General features: G+C 41.4%; 2 long non-coding RNA genes across 2 annotated transcripts; one reads left to right on the top strand and one right to left on the bottom strand.

The window, feature by feature from the left end:
- Positions 1–1,873: 1,873 nt before the first annotated feature.
- On the bottom strand, positions 1,874–7,975 carry LOC121064950. The gene is made up of 3 exons (XR_005816825.1): positions 7,872–7,975; positions 2,817–3,078; positions 1,874–2,720 (listed from the first exon to the last, which is right to left on the bottom strand). It is a non-coding gene; the product is annotated as an uncharacterized LOC121064950 (long non-coding RNA).
- A 4-nt stretch (positions 7,976–7,979) lies between these two features.
- On the top strand, positions 7,980–15,066 carry LOC121064951. The gene is made up of 3 exons (XR_005816826.1): positions 7,980–8,081; positions 13,177–13,321; positions 14,777–15,066. It is a non-coding gene; the product is annotated as an uncharacterized LOC121064951 (long non-coding RNA).
- Positions 15,067–16,667: the final 1,601 nt, after the last annotated feature.

Genomic DNA, 16,667 nt, shown 5'->3' with positions numbered 1-16,667 from the left:
TAATGGCCTGACTATTGTGTTCATCTATTCTTAAATTTTCATAATTTCCTGTTGGACATTTATGTGGCCAATATGAGGGCAAAATTATATTTTGATGTTTTTGAACCAGTACCAGGCATTCATGAGAATGGCAACAGCACTTAAGGGCACCCAATGTTTTCCATGTGTCTCAATATCTGCTCTGAAATAAATATCGGTTTCTTAATATAAACTTTAAAAAAAATAGAAGAAAAAAGAAAATAAACAAACAACCACAACATAATAAAAAAGGCAAGCACCAAGAATAATTAATAACCAAAATGAACAGGCCACAGAGAAACACAAACCTGCCAGAAATATGAACAAGCTCTGAGAAATCCTTGCTGTAGAAGAGTTGTTTTCTGGAAATAAAGATTAACATAATATTCACTAACCAACAAAAGAAGCTGGATTAATAGCATATATTGAGTCTGAGCCTCAGATGGTATAAAAATAAAGTCCTTAGAGTTGATTTGTGGCATTCATGGGTGCAATGCATTATTCATAAATATTAGTTCAACTATTTGAACAAATGCGAGAAGTGCAGGGGAGGAATTAACCTTTGGGTTTGCCTCCTGCAGATGTTCTCCTCGAAGCACATGAAGAAAGAGGAAAATATATTGACTAATAAACTAAGAGAGGATAAAAGGATGAAGAATCCCAGCAAATACAGCACACATTCCTGAAGTGGCACAGTCTGCTCCCTCCATAGTTTGGCCTGCTTCATATCATGGTCTTGACAAGTAATTTTATGACTCACTCGAAGAAATGACTTCACCCACTGTGGATAATGTTTACACGCCGGTATTTCTATTCTCTAGATCAGCGACCACAAAATTACACAACTATTCATTTCTCTGGGCCTTTTTTTTTTTTTCCTTCTGCTAATGTAGCAATATTCTCCAGTCCTTGGGATGGAGTTGGCCACGTGAGGAGGGAAAGCTCTTCAGTCCTGCTGGAAATTCACTGTGACCAGTGTCATTGCTCCCAGTTGGGTTTAAGTAAGATTGGAATCAAATCTGACCTTTTCAATCACACACAGAGGCTTCCCAGCACTATAAACATGTCAGCACATTTCCAAGTTTGGGTTACATTTTATGTATCTCTGGTTGGAAAAAAAAAAAAAAAAAAAAAAAAAGAAAAGAATAAAACAAACCAATGAAATTGCATTAAGTGTAAAAGAATGAAGATTATAAAGCACAACAATCTCCTATCTCAGACGGGCTTGATTTTTCTGTTGGAATGCAGATCTAACTTTCTAGCCCATGTGTCATTTTTTTTTTTTAAATTTGTATGACTTGTCTCCATTTATTTACTTATCAAAAGTTATGATCAGACTCTTGAGAGATCCAACCTGCCTTAAACATGAAACATTGAAGTACTTGTTTTCCTTCTATGGTCTGAGTATCCAAATTCTATGTTCTAACTCTGGCAACATTTTATTCAAAGTTTCCTTTGGTATTTGGTTAGTAAATGCTTCTCTTTCAACACAGCGGCTTTCAGTCCTGGTTTCCTGGGGAAATGGAGCTTATGCAATCACTTCGTACGTGTTCATATCTGTCTCTGTCCCCTCCCGGTAATTTTTGAGCCTCTTGGCCAAAATCAAGCCAAACTTGACAAAAAGATCAAAATCTCACAAATGATCACATTCCTGTGCATTTTGTGAAAAGAGGCACTAAGGAAGAGAGAGGCTGTAGGTAGGAACATCTCACCTTTGGGAAAAGCAGAGTGTTTATTCATGCTCTATTAGAAGTCAGAGAAGCCACACAGCTGAGACCTCTCAGACAACCAACAGCAGGAAAACAACTTCAGCTGGAGTTTGCAGTCAGCCATCAGACACAAATCTGCAGGGAAAGCGGCTTTATTGATGTAGTGCTCACAAAAATACTTTTACTTTAGGCACAGGCAGTCCACATGCTCTCAGGTTCTTGTGTTTTTATTTTTTATTTTTGCAAGCAGCACTTTAAGTCTCCTCTCCTCCCAGCACACATCAATATTTTTTCTGAATGCAGTCTTGGTTATAGAACCTAAACAGACGAAAACAAAGGTATCCACTTTCACACTACCACCTTCAGAAGTAAAATATTATATCCCTCACAAATTCTCACCTGGACTCTTTCAAAATGTCAGGGCTGAGTAACTTAACAGTGTATATATAGCGGTTCTGCCTCAGGAAGGTGAATAAAAGTGAGGTTCTGATATGGACTGTTTTAGAGGAGACCTGAGAAGAGACCTATGGTGAACATTCAGGATATAAGTGTTTTTATTACCACTGATAATTGCATCTGAAGTATTTTACTGAGATGGTAATGAAGATAATAAACTACATTTCATGTCCCGGAGAGTGTTGACCGCAATTCCTGTTAGCATTAGTAATCAGTTTTACTAAATAGGAAGCGTTGCGGTTTTGTTTTCTGATTTCACTGGGAACATCATTCTTTGCCAACCCAAAAGGCAGTCCTGAGGTAAAGAAAAGGAATGGGACGTAAGAGGTAATGTATGAGAGCAGGTCACTTCCCTCAGCTCTGTCCTTTGTGGTCAATGTCCACCTTGCTCCATCTCTGCCCTGTGAGATAAAACTTTCCACCCTCTTCTGAGGCAAACACAGAGAAGAATCACCGTTTACTTCTGGCCTTATTCATCCAACATCTTTCTCCTGTCAGCATTTGGTGCAGATGGGATGATACAGGCTTGCTTTCAACCTGAGGAAAAGGAGCAGAACTGGCTGCCCTGGAAGAAGGCCCTGAGCCCACGCACTCAGAAAAAGGGTTGGTCAAGGCCCAACAGTTGATGTCTACCTTGATCCAAGAGCAGGAAGCGGGCAGTTCCCCTGTGGCTGCGAGTGGCTTTCTTGTGGGCCTGGGAACACTCAACCAAAGGAAACAGTAAATGTTTTTCTTCTTACATCAAGCAATAAAATGGTTCACAGGGTCTGGCAGTACTTCTTTCTCTTTAACATGGCTTTGGTCCATCTCCCTTTAATCATGCCTGAAATTGTTGAGTCCACGAGCAACTTCTGGCCTGCACACATTCAGCCAGGGCAGGCTTCCTGAAGGGAATCTGGAGAAGGAGGACTTGTTTCAGGACACTGGGGGAGACAGACACAGCAAAGGAATGGGGAAGGAATTAGAAGATCCCCACGTTGGATCCATAGGACTGCTCCTGAGGCTGCATTAGTTATTCCTGGTTTTAAGCACCAAAATAAATAAATAAATAAAATAAAATAAAAATAGAGTGTAAAATCTGTACACTCCATAACTGGAAAAAAATGTAGCCAGCATGTTTGTTTGTTTGTTTGTTTTAAAGGAAAGCTGAAAATGAAATGTACATCCATCTGCCTTGAAAAACATTCAGTTTTACTGAGATGGTTGCACCTATTATTCACAAGTAGGAATTCAATTTGATGTTAGTAACACTGTGAGATGCCAAAAATGAAAACTGTTCACCATGTTCCACAAATTCATTTTCTGCCCTAATACTGTCATGATACCTACTCCTTACCTGACAAGGGAGAAGTTTGCTGTCTCACAGTCCAGAAGGGTCCAGCTTGACTTTGGATATCACAGGCCAAGGACTTTGGGGACTGAGTAGTGAATCAAAGGGCCTTTCTCACTCTGTTCCTACTCCAGTCCTACTTGAGACAGTTGTTCCTTTCTGCTGGGTCATCAGCTATAGTCGATAGGTTTGCAAAGCTAAGGACTGTTGTTTAGAGTCTATCATAACACAGTTTCAATCCCTTCAGTCTACAATACAGTAGGAACTATTTTAGCTTCAGTGAAGCTGTCCTCCCTCTTCCCACAGGGGTCTTCAGCTCCATGGGGGCTGCTCTCCATCATTCCCACTCTCACTCCCTGACCTCCATTCTGTTTATCACAACGTGGCCCACACATCTCATACTTGTCCTTTGGGGCACCTCACAGGAACACCTCTCAGAACAAGTGCAAGTGCTCAGCTTTAAAGGAAGAACCTGGAATTTCAAGCAACAGTGGTCATTTTTGACCATTAAATTCCAGCTTGATTTGGTAATATTTTTTTTCTGCTGCCTTTTTCAACCTGATCTGTTTGCCTTTTCAGTCTCAAATGCATCTCTCTGCCACGATGTCCTTACCTCCTAGTGGCAGCCCACGAGTGACTGGCTGGCTGCACTCCCAGCACCTCACTGAGCAGGAATCAGCATGGAGCCAGGAAAATGCACAGCTCGCCCCCACACCTGAATACCCTTGTAGGTAGCTAGTTTTCTTTATTTTCAGTTACTTCAAGTTGTTGCTGGCCATGAAGGTGAGGGGTCTCCCAGGAAAGCCACCTTTCTCTTTGCAGAGAGGGGAGTGTTGTCCCCATCATGTGTCACTTCCCAGAGGCACCTCAAGAAAAAAATCTCTGATCCATTTCAGGCCTCAAGGTGGCTGCTGAGACCAGAAGTAAGGTGTCCAAATTAGGAAATCTTTAATGTGTTAAAAGTCTCTTAGCTTTATTCATTCATCACATGCTGGATCAGACGTACCTAGGGGATGTGTCCAGCCAGGTGATAGAGAGGGCTTGCATCCCATAGGGATCAGTGCAGTGCTGGAGTGCAGCTTCTGGCAAGGGACCTCCTTGGGTGGGAGTCACTACAACCTCTCTCCTTCTTCAGGACCCCAGGCTTGTTGGCTGTTGGAGCAGGGAAAGACCTGGGCTATTTGCAAGGCTAAGGCACTGAGCCTCTAGCAAGTGGACACAGAAGCTGCAGAAGGGTAATGTGAGAGGGCGGGAGGCAAGGGAATATGTCTGAGGCACAGTCAGAGGCAAAGAAGGACTGGAAGAGACACATTAGGACCTCCTGTTCCTCCCTTGCTCCAAGGCACAAACCATATTAACTAAACTCTTCCTGACAGATGTTTGTCTAACCTTGTCTTAATAGCCTCCAGGGATCAAGGCTCTTCCCTCCAGCCACCCTCCAGCAAATTACTCCAGGCCTTCACTGTTCTCAGAGTCAGAACATTAAGCCTAATGTCTGACTTAAATGTCTCTTGCTGCAGCATAAGTCCACTATTCCTTGGACAAAAGGGAAGAATTATTTCTTTCCTTTTTATTGAAGCATTTAACCTGTTTCAAGACAACAATAATTTTCTCTGCTGCAGCCTTCTCTCCTTTCCTGATTCTGCCACTCTTTGCTTGGGCATCACAATTTCCAGCTCCCTGATCATCTCTACTACCCTGCTTTAATTTCTGAGCTGCCCAAAACCTGGAATATCACTGGGACTAGAAGACCTCCTGTTTACACACATGCAAGACCTTACTTCTCTTCCCTGCTCTTATTTCCCTGTGTTAGTCTTCCTATGGCAAAGGCAGGTTAATCCTGTTTCCTTAGCCTCGGAGGAAAAAAAAAGCCAGTGTTGCCAATACAACTGAGGATCCTGAGCCAACCCCATGCCTAGTATTGTCCTGAACTCCCCTGTGAAATGACTCTTTCACAGGCTATCTCCAGTTTCGTTTTGTTTTTAAACCCAGACTTGCATAATCAGCAGATGTAGCTCACAAAGGAAGATTTTGAAAGATCCCAGAAGCCCCACTCCAGATATTCTTCCAGAGCAAGAGAGCAGCATCGATATCACCTCCCCCCCCCCTCAAGGATAACTCTCCTACCAGATAACCACCACACTAATGTATTTTAATCTGGCCTAAATTCCCAACTCATTTTGGCAAATTTCATGTAAGACAGTGCCAGAAGTTTTACCGTGGTCAAATCACATCACAGCAACTTCGTCATCTTCTGTGGTACATACTCTGTCTCCCATATCCTCAAGTTCTGTCACAGATCTAGCATTCTTCTAACCATGTTTTGTTTCAAAACAACATATGCTTGGTGTTGCCAAGCTCGTTCTGATCTTAAAGTATTTGGAAATGGTCTGTTCTACTTTTTGTATCAATATGTTTTTAGGCGTCAAAGGTAGACTGATAGGTTAATAATTTCTTAGCACTTTCTTTTTCCTCTGCATCAACAGTCCCATGTCTACCTTTTTCTCTCTTAAGCCTCACATATTCTTCAAGATGGTGGCTGGCTGGCTGTAGCCAGCTCTCTGATTTGAACAAAAATTCCATCTTTTCAAAGAACACCCTTAGTCTGCCTTTTGCTTATTGTAGGCTGAATTCTTTCTTCCCACTCATGGGTGTTAGTGTATTAGTCATTGACTCATAGCATGTTTTAGTGAAGGCTGAGATGTGAAAGGCATTAACCTCTTCAGCCCTCTAGGCATTATTAGGTTTCCTTTCTCACTAAGTGGAGGACCAGCTTCTCCCTTGGTCTTCCTCTCTGCTGAAATATTAATAGGACACTCTCTGTTACCTCTCATGTCCCTTGCCAGTTGTTTATTTTTTGCTTTAGGCTTTATGATTTTGTCCATACATGTTCCAGCAATTCTTTTATCTGCATCCTTAGTAAACTGACCTAGTTTCTACCTCTTGCATGTCCTCGTGGACCATCTATCTGATGTATGTAATTGCCAGCCGTTACCAGCACAGGCTGTGTTTCACCTCCAGTCTGGAAACTGGGGGAACTGGGATCATTTACCAACTCATTCTCACTAGGATGAAGTTACAAAGAAAAAAAAGTTGTAAGATCATTGTTTCTGTGAGGAAACTGAAGAGTAAACTCAGTGTTACACTTGTCTGGAGAACCAGATGCCTAAGAAAGTGTTGTGCCATCAAATGGCAACAGCTATCAACCCATTGTGTTGAATTATTCATGCCCCTTATTTACACACTCTTCTTGAAAACAGAAAGAGGAGAAATTCTGAAAAGGAATAAGATATTAAATATATTGATGTCCATGAATCCTCTCCTGGCTTTTCTATAAAGGTCTGCTTTAGAAAAAGTCAAAATGGCAGCACACGTACCAAAAAGCCCAAAGCCTGCATTTCTTTTGCCATCTCCTCTTTAAGCATTCCTGGGAGCTGCATGTGGGATATGCTTACTGAGGGATAGCTGTTTCCAGTGTACTTTCCTATGGAGAAGCACGGTGAAGGAAGTGCTGGAGAAAATTATCTGTTGTTTGAGTTATTGTCATGAATGATAAAACAGATGTTTCATATGCATGAACTTTTTGTGATCTTGGGCTGCAGGCTCAAGAAATGTGAAATCCTATTACAGCATGGAACAAGGAGTTGTAGTGGGCATTTAAGTCCCAAATCTAGCTCCTGATGAAACAGTTTTTTCCACAGCTTATCCCTTAAACCACACACATGCTAGTCCTCACATATCGAGTAGCATTTCTGTACCCATTCTTACCTAAAGTGAGACATTTGGCAAATTATTTGGAAAACTCTATAAAATATATATTCCTGCTTCCACAGCTAATACTATGCCCAGTGCCCATCAGTGCAATAGAAGCTTTCTGGGCATGATTGTTTCTGTTGCCTTCTCCCAGGAGAGAATATTTACTCTTACACCTACCATTAGTATTCCATAGGCTTTGCAAGAGAAAATGCGTCAAATAATTTGCACTACCCCAGAGACACAAAGCAGCTACAAAGCAAGCTAAAGCAATTTATAATTGCTCTGCTTCCCCAGAGCAACATTAAAGATTTGGAGTGCCCTGAAGAATCTGCCATTTACTGAGTAGTTTTGTTGCATAAAAGACATCCTTAAAATCACAGACAAAATACTGAAAGGGATTTTTGGACATCACTGAGGTGGGCTCAAGGTTAGAGATAGATCACAACAGATGATGTTTGCTTACGTGTTTTTTAAGACTGAAGTTGATTACCCAACCTATCTCTGGAGACTGAACTGCACATGCAGGAAGGCTAAGGTCTCAGAAGAGACTTACACACCAAATCCTCAGTCTATTCTTTCTGTTTGCTCTATGATTTTCACACCTACTGTAGAGTAGCTGACAGGAAACAGCACTGGAGACAGCAGCAAAACACTCTTTTCTCAGCAGTCCCTGGGACTTGAACCAGGACTCACAAACTTTTGGTCTTGTCCCCCTATGCAGGATTGTGACCTCACACTTGGGAACCAGGCAAAGCCTTCCTCCAGCTGCACTGGTAGAAAAGAATGTTGCCTGATTGACAGAGGCCTCTCAGGTGGGTCTGAGCACATGTAGCAGAGCTAAATATCTAAGATCAACCATAGATTATGTGATTGCTGTATTCTCTCTTTGTAAACATGAATGAAATGTGATGGAGTTTTGCTATGACTGGCTCTGACTGAGAGTAGTTAGTCCCTTGAAGCACTCACTCACATTCGCCCTACTAATCATGAGATTAGGGAAATACTGCTTGAAAGATGTGGTAATGACATAGAGCCTGGCACAAGCAGAAAAATATTGCTTTGTTTTAGGAAATATTGTCACTATCCCATAAATACAGCTTATCTGCATAGTCTCTGCCTTAGCACATATGGGCCATGGAGAGGAAATTATATTACATCATCACATTGTCATGTGCATTTGGCAGGAATTCTGAGTGTAAATCCTTAACTTCATGATCAGACGAGTGGAGAAAGAAACAAGTGTCAGGTAGAGCTGTGTGAAGGTAGAAAGTTTAATTTTTAAATAACTTCTTATCTGAGACAGATAGTGCAATGATTGAAATATAAGCCCTTCTTCCCCCAGCATGGCCAAAGTTTCTAATGTGATGAAGTCCTCTGCATGTGTTGAAATGGTTTGTTTGGCTGTGTCAGACAGAGAGAGAGAGAGAGATCTAATTTAATGAAGTAACAGACATAGCAACATATGCCATAGCACTACATTCAGTTTGGCTCTATATGCTACCTACAGCAAAGTCTTCAGCAATAGCATTAAGGGAAGATCTGTGAGACCACGAAAGGTAGGATTCATCAAATATGCCATTGTAGGAGGTAGACCTGAGCTGGCTGTCTGGCCTCCCATGATAGCCAGTTGAGTCAGTGGAGCTTATGGTTCAGTTTATCTACCCACATATAGGTGTGCTTCAGGAGATGAAACCACTTCCTAAACTCCTACAGTACTGAATGGCTTTCCATTGACCATAAAGGGAGCCTGGGTTTGTTTGGTCATGGACTTCTTGCAGAGACGTACACTACATGATGACAAACCCACTCACTGAATTCTACAAGAATCTGCAGTAGTCATTCTTCCATGGAAGTGCATAGGGTTTTTCATTTGTTTGTTTTGTCTGTTTCTTTATATTATCTACTTATTTACTTATCTATCTATTTTTAGTAGGAAATTTGCTACGCGGTTCAAGTGCAGCGCTGATGGATATGCAATGTTAGATGCATACACTAAGGTCTGACAGACCATCCTGGTTTGACATGCCGGACTGCCACCATTAAACTAAGACAGACAGACTGAAAAGAGAAGAGAAAAAAAAATGGAGGAGCTCTCATATATCTTTCTTCTTGCAGAAGCAGGTCCCGGGGCAGAGCTGCAGCCCGTGGAGAGGAGCCCACGCAGGAGCAGGGGGTCTGGGGGGAGCTGCCGCCCGTGGGGGACCCGTGCTGGAGCAGTTTGCTCCTGGGGGATGGACCCCGTGGGACAGAGGCGTGTGGGAGCAGTTGTTGAAGAGCTGCTGCCTGTGGGCAGCCCCCGCAGGCTCAGTTCGGGAAGGACGGCATCCTGTGAGAGGGACCCCACGGGGAGCAGGGGCAGAGAGGGACCGTGAAGGAGTGGTGGAGACGAAGCATCAGGGACTGACAGCAGCCCCCATTCTCCATTCCCCTGCAGAAGAGGATGGATGGGGGAACGTGTTTTTAGTTTGCTGTTGGTTTCTCACTAATCTAGCTTGTTAGCAATAGTCAATAAATTATATTAATCTCCTTATGCTGAATTTGGTTTGCCGTTGATGACAATTGCTGAGTGATCTCCCTGTCCTTATCTCAACCCTTGAGCCCTTTCCATCATATTTTCTCCCCTTTCATTTTGAGGAGGGGGGGTGAGAGAGTGGTGTGGTGGAGCTCAGCTGCCCAGCAGGGTAAATCCTCCACAATGGTAACATAAATACCTTGTGCATTATCAGCAACACCAACAAAAAAATGACTACTTTTACAGGATTTAAGATGGCCTTCCTTGTTTCCTGTGAATTGCAAGTCACAAATATCACCCAGTTGTCTGCAATCAGTTCACGTTAAAGGATCATCTTGAAAAGCATCCAGCCATGGCTGGATAATTTACTAGTCTGCCAAACTTTGTGTGATTTGGAAACTTTAAATTCAACCCCATTTTACTGAGAAATAAATTGGATTTTTTTTTCTTTTTACAAATCTCTGTGAAAGAAGACCTATTGCTTGACAAAGTCCACTTATGGAAAAAAAAAAAAAGTTCAATAGCCGTCAGGAAAATGGTTCTTTAATCCATTCAGAAATGTACTTTGATATTGTAAAGAGCACATTTTATTTTATTTTATGTAGAATATTATGTGCTACTAAAAGCCTTTGCAAACATTTCTTGAGTATATTCAAGCTATATACTCTCTTTAATCAGTCAGTTTTCTGGCATATGCAAATGTCAGTTTTGTTAGATAAGAGCTGTTTCCGTATCAACATGACATTAATTGTAGTCCTAGTGTTTAACCTCCATTGATTTATGGAGATGTCTCTTTTTGATACAAATGGCTGGTTAGCTTTCAGCCTACCTTTGCATTGTCTTGTTTGTTCTCAGAAAATATTGGCACAGAATTAACATTTTCCCAGTCATCTGTAATTTCCCCATTATTGTAAAACTAAAAGGAAACACCAGGAAACCAGAGACTGCATCAGCTTCACTTTAAGATGCCCTAGTAAAAGTTATCCAGGCCTGCTGATTTCAAAAAGAGTTGTTCATGTCCTCCTGAACAACTAAAGGCTCAGAAAGTAGACTATCAACAACATGTGATCATGTATCATTCTGCTTGTTTCCAAACATAGATTAGAAGCACGCTACTACTATTGCTACTATCATTTAATTTGTTCCTGATATACTTAAAAAAAACTCTCTTCCTGTCTTTGGTCTTGCCAGCTCTGGATAGCGTCTGTTGTCTTTAGCTTCCCTTATCAATTGCTTAAATGCAGAGAAATCACAAAGCAGATTTCCATCCCTCTCATTTGTTACTCTTATTTTTAAATTATTTCCACTTGTTGCCTTTAGTTACCAAATGGACTTTTAACTAAAACCATCTGTTTTTTTTTTTTTCTTATTTTTCTTTTCTTTTTTTTCCTTTTCTTTTCCTTTTTTTTTTCCTTTCCCTTTTTCCTGATGTTCTGATGCAATCTTCATAAATAAGATCCAATGCTATTCCTGATAACACTTAATGTTCTTTCTTTTAACTCATTTTAGTGCACTTATGGTTGCAAGCTACATGTTTATAGGCAAACTTCACTGCTTCCATTTCTGGGTAATGCTGAACAAATGATTAAAAGAGTTTGAAACTTCAGCAGGGGAGTCCTAATGTACAGACAGACTTATCTGTGAATATCAAATAAGTAAATAAATAAATATAAAATAAAAACAAGTGCAGGTGATCAGGAGTAGTCAGCGTGGATTGAACAAGAGGAAATCATGTTTAACTAATTTGATAGCCTTCTATGATGAGATGACTAGCTGGGTAGATGAGGGGAGAGCGGTGGATGTGGTCTAATTTGACTTCAGCAAGGCTTTCGACACCGTCTCCCATAGCATCCTCACAGACAAGCTCAGGAAGCGTGGCCTAGATGAGTGGATGGTGAGGTGGATAGGCAATTGGCTGGATGGAAGAGCTCAGAGAGTTGTGCTTAGTGGTGCAGAATCTAGCTGGAGGCCTGCAGCTAGTGGTGTTCCCCAGGGGTCAGTACTCATTCCAGTGTTGTTCAACGTATGCATCAACAAACTGGACGATGGAATGGAGTGCACCCTCAGCAAGTTTGCTGAGGACACAAAGCTAGGAGGAGTGACTGATACCCCAGAGGGCTGTGCTGCCATTCAGAGGGACCTCGACAGGCTGGAGAGATGGGCCGAGAAGAACCTCATGAAGTTCAACACGGGCAAGTGCAGGGTCCTGCACCCGGGTAGGAATAACCTCATGTACCAGTACAGGCTGAGGGCTGACCTGCCCTTGTGGCCAAGAAGGCCAACAGTATCCTGGGGTGCATTCGGAAGAGTGTTGCCAGCAGGTCAAGGGAGGTGATTCTGCCCCTCAGCTCTGGTGAGGCTATACCTGGAGTATTGTGTCCAGTTCTGGGCTCCCCAGTATACGAGGGACATGGAACTACTGGAGCAAGTTCAGAAGAGTGCTACTAAGATGATTAGGGGACTGAAGCACCTGTTGTATGAGGACAGGCTGAGAGAGCTGAGCCTGTTTAGCCTGGAAGAGAGAAGACTGAGGGGAGACCTCATCAATGTGTATAAATATCTGAGGGGAGGGTGTCGAGGGGATGGAGCAGTTTCAGTTGTGCCCAGTGACAGGACGAGAGGCAACGGACACAAACTGAAGCACAGGAGGTTCTGGCTCAATATGAGGGGGCACTTCTTTACTGTGAGGTGACAGAGCACTGGAACAGGTCATCCAGAGAGGTTGTGGATTCTGCTTCTCTGGAGATATTGAAAACCCACCTGGATGCCATCCTGTGCAATGTGCTCTAGGTGATCCTGCTCGACAGGGGGGTTGGACTAGATGATCTTCAGAGGTCCCTTCCAACCTCAGCCATTCTGTAATTCTGCAATTAATATATTGACAATTTTGTTAAAGCACCTCCATGATGACATCAGAGCAGTAGACTAAGCACCAGCTCTATTACTGGGAGAATTATGGCATAGGTTGACCTCTACCACTGCCTGGCTAGGTGGCCGCTGTCATCATTTTTCCTCTCTATTTGTCCTTATAGGTAACAATAAGGAAAGAATAGGTAGCAATAAGAAAAATGTATAGTAAATATCTACAACCAAGAAGAATTCAGTGGAGGTCGCAGATGCAGTCATAAATCTGGTATTACTAACTTTTTAAAGACTTGATTTGCAACAAAGTAATTTGCTTCTGAGTGTTGCCTCTTGTTTGTTTGTTGTTGTTTTTAATATGCTGTTTCCTATGGATTAGTGTTTTTTTACTGAGGGAAGAAAGTTGCTTTCTTTTCCTACATCTTTGCTTGTTTGCTTGGTTTTTTAATTTGCTGCTCCCATGGATTCCTCCTTTTTTGTGGGATGCCAAGAATCCCACAATGTATTGCATCAGTCTCTGTACTACGTACCAGCACCACAGCTTCAACCACGTCTTCAGCGCCACAGCAGAGAGCAGAGCTAGAGCTAATATTAACCACTAGCAGGAAGTGTGTGTCGGCCACAGCCAGCCAGGTGTTGAGAAGCGCTCTGCTGCTGAGGCTGATGTGGTAGGCACAGGTGAGTTTACAGAGAGATCTTGTCTTTCCCCTTTTACCCACTCTTTTATGTCTCTGAACTACTGCCAGTGCGTTTTTACTGGCAGGGGCCCCACTCTGTAAAGCAAGAATACATATAGACGCAGATTCATACTCCAACACTGTAGAAGGCTCACAGTTTTCTTGAGAATCAGCCACGAAGGAAAAATGCTGATTTTGTTATGAATAAATGCAACTACAATATGGCTGGATTCCACACAACAAAGGAAAACAGGCAAATCTCTAGACACTAGGCTTTCTTGTGGTGAAATTTCAAAGGCTACCAGACAGCAAGGCTTTTTTGCATTTCTCAGAAAGATGAGAATAATTCAGGAAGTCTGCCGTGTCTTTATATCTCTCTCTCCCTGTGTTTTGACAAGGTCAACATAAATATTTGTGTTGCTCAGTTCTTAAGCTGGTTCACAGTTATGGATATTTCTGAGCATGCTGTGAGCTACCAGCTCTGAAGGCAATGCAGGAGACACAGGGACCAGAGGAGGAAAAATAATTTACCCCCTTGGAAGCTACTGAAATCTGTGGAGGATTCCTTTACGGATGATGGGATTGCTCCTGGCAGGTCACGCTCTTCTCTGTAGAGCAATCACTGGCTGATCTTTTGAGAGCTGAGTGACACCAGATGTGCTTTTCTACTCTGGAACACTTTTTAGGAAACTTAGAAATTGTGATCTCTGTAGTCATTCAAATTAATTGAAGATTGAACATTTGTGTAGGAAACATGAACTCATGGCTGTATTTCATTACTGTCCTCAGCATTTTTATGAATAGTTTTTCTCCTGAAAATACTGGAAAATAAGTTTTTATTGCAAAATCTATTGAAAAGTTGCAAACAACATGTAATCAACTCAAAGTCCTGTTTCCAGGCCATTTATTAGTTCCAGATTTATTATCTTGTGTTGATGATTTCACCGAGCAAGATGCAGAATATGAAAGGGCACCAACACAGCTCAGCATGATCTACTGGTTGACCCTAATCTCTGAGTGGTGCATTTGCCTATTTCTATACTTCTATAGCAAATCTTGGGAGATACAGCAAATCAGAGAGATACAATGTCAGATAACATCTTCCAAAATTTAATTTTAAGTCTACTCCCTTATCATTAACATTGCCTAAATATTAATTCTCACTTGTGATTTTTTTTTTTTGGAGTGAACTAGCTCTTCATCCAACACAAAACCTGTCTTAATGGATAGTTCAGCTCAAGAATCCTTCCCAAAAAGCAGGATGGGTAAGATTCTAGGGTATGTGGCTGTCCCTGCCCTCGTCTTCTCCAACAAAGGCAGTCCTCTAAGGCATGTCATGTATATCCTCAGATCCACGCCACCAAAACACCTCTGGGATTGTTATAGAGTGGTCCACAATAGTTTTACACAATTAAAACAAAAATAACTCACATAAATGGATAATGATATCTTTCAGGCAACAGGCACACGATGCCTGTAGGAGACCAGTGCCAATTGCTACGCAGTGTGACATCTAGAAAGCACCAGACTGAATGATGTGGATACACATTCTCTGCACGATTTGGCTGTTGGCGCATGTTCACTCCCTGAATGGTTATAATACATACATTTAACAATACAAATGTTGCTTGAAGTGTCTTTGCCTTGGCTATGCAGCTTATAGTCTTTGTGCTTGACAGCTTTGTGTCCAATTCTTTAGGCCTAAGAAAGATTTTACCCTTCTGCTCTTCTTAAAATATTCAGAATAAACATTTTTAAGTTGAAATATCTAAACAATATGCTTCTATCCATCTCTAACACACACAAATAACCCACTTGACTTTTCACTAAGCAGTCTTCCAGTGCTGTTGAATATACCAGTATCCATAAATGGCAAAAACACATTGGAATCCCCAGCAACTCTCCAAAAATAAAGAAATGATTGATACTATCACAATGTGTAATGGAAATGCTATTTGACATACATCATACGCCTTACACACTGCAAGAAGCATTCTCTGGTGCTTAAATCCCATTACTTCCCTTGGAAAAGGGTCATGGAATCAAACCCACAAACCTTATATTTAAATAACATTACAGGCCTGACTATGACCCATGACTAGTAATGAGAATACTCAATTAAGGTTTCCAGTTTAACCCTAATTCACTCCACATTGCTTAACTATTACAGCATATGTCTCATGTTGTGCTTACAGTGAGGTCTCTCAGGGATTGAAGAGCCTCTATACCCAGGCAGTTTGGATGAATTGAAAAGGTTTTACCTTAGTTCTTGAACTTTATTACTTCTGTGGCTTTCTGAGTTAACGTTATTTAAATACTGCAATTTGATAGTATTATCTATTTTTAGTTTTTCTGGCATTCAAATAATTCAGGGGCAATCTAACTAAAGCAACTTCTTTAGCAAAATTATGAGTCTGCTGCTTTCTTTTTCCATCTATCACTATAAATTTTTTTCAGCAAGATGAAAGTATTTGAAGATAAGGCACTACAAAAACGTCTTAGGAGGCAAAGCTTTCTCGCAAGGTTACTAGGTGACTTTGGACATTCACTTAGGTCCAGATTTAGCCCACGTAGCTTTGATTCTAGGTTTCCTATATTATCAAAGGATAAGAAAGATAAACAGAAAATGAGGAAGTAGGGAAGTAGAGACTTTCTAAGAGAAGTTCATCCCACGTTAATGAGGATTGTCCAGGTGAACTGACTTTTTTTTTTTTTTTTGAAATTGAGGAAACTGTGTCCAGCTGTCATACTGATTGAGGTGCTTCAGTCATCCTGACTGAAGTTAAATAGGATACACACGTATACATATTTGGACATACGTACCCAGGCAGTAGATCCTGAATTTGTAAATGGTTCACCAAATTCTGCATAGAAGTATGGCCTACCTTGAATTTCCATTGCAGGTTCTCTACTGCTTGTAACACTATTCTGCAGGAAGTCTTGGGACATCATGCAGAGGCACAGCAGAGTTCTGCAGAGTGGCTCCAAGACTTACCTGCCTGACTCCAGGTATTTCTGTGATGACTGCTATATCCCAGAGAAGCACAACAGATAGCTGAAGACAAATTGAAGCTTCACAGTTGCAGTCCCTGTTAGTGTCTGGTTCACCTGGTTTGCTCTAAGATTACAATTTATCAACTAGATTCCCCCTGTTCATTGTAAATTATTATTTACCTCATGCATAGTTCTTTAATAATGAGCCAAGTAAATTTAATACAGTCTAAATGTGAGATATGTTTGCCTTTGAAAAGTTATTTCAGTACAATGTTGACTTTTATTGACAACAGCATTTATTTTTATTGGGATATTGTTTATCCTGTTTTTCATATCTTGCAGCCTGATTAGAA

This window comes from Cygnus olor, chromosome 2, assembly GCF_009769625.2.
Source record: "Cygnus olor isolate bCygOlo1 chromosome 2, bCygOlo1.pri.v2, whole genome shotgun sequence".
Lineage (NCBI taxonomy): Eukaryota > Metazoa > Chordata > Aves > Anseriformes > Anatidae > Cygnus > Cygnus olor.
The sequence above is the reverse complement of the archived record's forward strand: the minus strand, read 5'-3'. Positions and strand labels throughout refer to the sequence as shown.